Source organism: Nannobrachium achirus (genome assembly GCF_963921795.1).
Source record: "Nannobrachium achirus genome assembly, contig: SCAFFOLD_157, whole genome shotgun sequence".
NCBI lineage: Eukaryota > Metazoa > Chordata > Actinopteri > Myctophiformes > Myctophidae > Nannobrachium > Nannobrachium achirus.
In genome coordinates, this window is record NW_027665107.1 from 147,098 (window position 1) to 150,061 (window position 2,964).

Here is a 2,964-nt window from a genome sequence, read left to right on the forward strand (position 1 = left end):
TGTGGTCAGGTCCATAGTCGGCCTTGGATGCGGTCTTTGCAAAGAATTCGAAAGAGACTCGTGGTGGCCCGCGGGGCTCTCAGGAACCATAGGTTCCAGGGACCTAAGATCAACAATAGTGTCTCCCCCTACAGTCACACACTTGAGTCTGAACTTGGTGCCAAGATTCTCATCACCAATTGCCAGAGAGCAGATGGTCCTGATGATGTCGGCCCCGCAACTGGCAGCGAAGACCAGACATGCATTAGTTTGCCACGATGAGACCATCCTATACAATGACAGCCCGTCAGCTGCAACTAGCCTTGCTGGTCCCGCGAGCTTTGTACTGCGGGAGGGACTGGGCACCACAGTGCACCGGACTCCCCACTCAGGCCAGGCATCACCCGATGTCTCGTACTCCTCGGCCTCTGAACAAACCACTAGGCAGGCCCCGGTGTCTGAACCTCCTTTGTCCTGATCCAGTCTAAAGACCATGTTGGAGAAAAGGGCCAGTTTCTCTCTGAACTCGCCATAGCAGGGTTCTGACCACGGTAGCAGGAGGAGTCTCGGAGACAGGTGTCCGAAGCGTCTGATCTCCAGTATCCTGCCCTGGCTGTCAGCTGTCTCTCGTATGCCGTCTGCCAGGTCTCGCTCAGTTATGTGACCAGTCAACAAGATGCCAGGGTGCTTGATGCGTCTGTGGCTGTCTAGACATCTTTTCAGGAAACAGGGCCACCAATTAGCATCTAGTTTGATCTCCGGTTCATAGCCAGAGCCGAAAGTGGCACACACCTCGTTGTCTGTGAGTCCCGTGCGACCTAGCCTAAGGCATGTGAACACATACAACAAGTACCTGTCAGACATATGTAAAAGCTGGGGGCCAAGCGGAAGCCTACCCGCGTCTGTATTAATTAGAGATATGGCCACTTTAGCTTTCCCTGAAGAAGGTATCTTTGGCATGGCTTTATCTTTCTGGGTACAGACACCTCTGGTGTCCAAGGAACCAGTGAGTATGAGGCTCCTGAATGTCTGCAATAAGATATTTGTGGACGCCGAGTCCAACTCTGAGTTGTTCAGTGATCACAAGTCTATGGAGTGGGACATATGTGCTGATTTAGAAAAATTGCACTTAAGGGCCAACAGTGAGAGCATGCCTTTGAGCCTAGAGAGCATGCCTTCCTGTCCCAATGAGAAGAACAATGTCATTGATGAATACACAGCCCTTGACCTGCTAGAGAGTGAAGCAACTATGTCCATAAATGATGTGAACTCTGACTCTGAGGACGAGATTGGTAACATGCAGAGGAACAGTCCCCATTGCCTACGACAGCGGGTCGTCTGCTGGAGCTACGATACAGAAGAGGTAAAGGGTTCCATGCCCCAACGATCTCACCTCTCAGTCTCGAAAGAGTGCCTCAAGTGCGAAGCATACGCCAGGCAGTGCAACATTGCGGCAGAGCAATATGAGCGAACACTGATGCGCTATGCAGATGTGGTGCGTGAGTTGATCACAGGCTTCACATCAGCGATGACTTATTTTCCTATTCTGAGGACAGACCACCGTGGTGACAAGCACCTAAAGTACATAATAGAAGCGGTACTGGGTCGTAATGACTTTGTCGCTGACATAGTTGCGCTGGCGGCCCAAAAAAGGGCCAACAGAACTTATGGTGCAGAATCTGTCGAGGACCAGGCCATGCTCTCCATGACAGATGCACTAAACTCCCAATTTACGGATTCTGAGGCCCTGAGGCACACTTTGCGGTCATACCAAACACTTTACATTCACTACATGGAGGTGTGGCGAGAGATGAGTACTAGGGTGCGTGGTGATCTCCCCCTCATTGAGTTTGTGAGAATAACAAGCAGCAGGCCTGGTGCGGAGGGAGCTGAGCCCTGGTCAGAGGCTCTTGCCTATGTGGCACGCATAGAAGAAAAGATGAAACTCATGGTGCCGAGGTCAATCCGGGACCTGTGCCTCACTGACTTGAGAGTCATCAAGCCCCTCCTGACAGCAGTGCCCCCGGGTTGCAAGCTCCAGATGCCTGTGAGAGCTGCAGTGGTCTCCCTAGAGGCCATCCGCTCAAGGCTTGAGAAGCACTCTCCACAGTGGGCTGCCGACCTACAGCAGACAAACCTGTACCTGGATGTTCTTGCAGACCTTACTCTCATGAGTGACCTGATCTCACTGGGCGAGATCTCCATCAAGAGCCTGGTGTACGAACGGCGCATGCTCATGGCAGTTGTGCATAAGCTGTCCAGGGATGTCTACTCTCTTGGTGGTGAGCTCTCGGCCCCACGGTGCTACTAATTTAGAGCTTCTAAAGGTGGTTTCACACGGACCAAACATGGACTCTAAATGTTGGATCCTTGCCTACTTGCCTAGCTCGGATGATGAGGAAGAACATGGGGATGAAAGTGAGGAAGAAGAGGAAGAAATAGAATTAAGTTCTGGGTCTGATCGAAAAAGACAGGGAAGAGAAGCTGATGCAGACAAGTTTAGAATCAACAATGTTGGTGGCCGTGTTGCCTCACCGCCAAACCACCCAAAGCTTTGCAAACTGTGTTCCGACGCCCCGGCCTGCAAAGTTGTGGCGGAGTACAACTGGCCTGCCAGTAACAATCACGACGGAGCCTATACAAGTTTCCCCTTAGAAGAGATACATTTCCTCAAGCCCAGCCTGTACTTTGTGAAGGACGGTGACCTGGTGCGGTTAAACGGTCCCGTGTTCCTCCACAAAGCTCCGACCGTGGGTCAATGGCTGCTCTCACTAAGTGACTGCCAGAGAGCATTGAAAAGACTACGTAAGGCTGCATTGGCAGCATATCAGCAGCCGGACCTGAACAGGATAGTCCTGGAGCAGAAGAACGACGACGGCCTGCTGGAGCTTGTCTCCAAGTGGGTGACAGACAGCAGTGTGATCAAGCGCAGCCTTGAGACTTTCGGTGCGTTTGCCTCTGATGCACTGCTCGCACCGGTTTTGC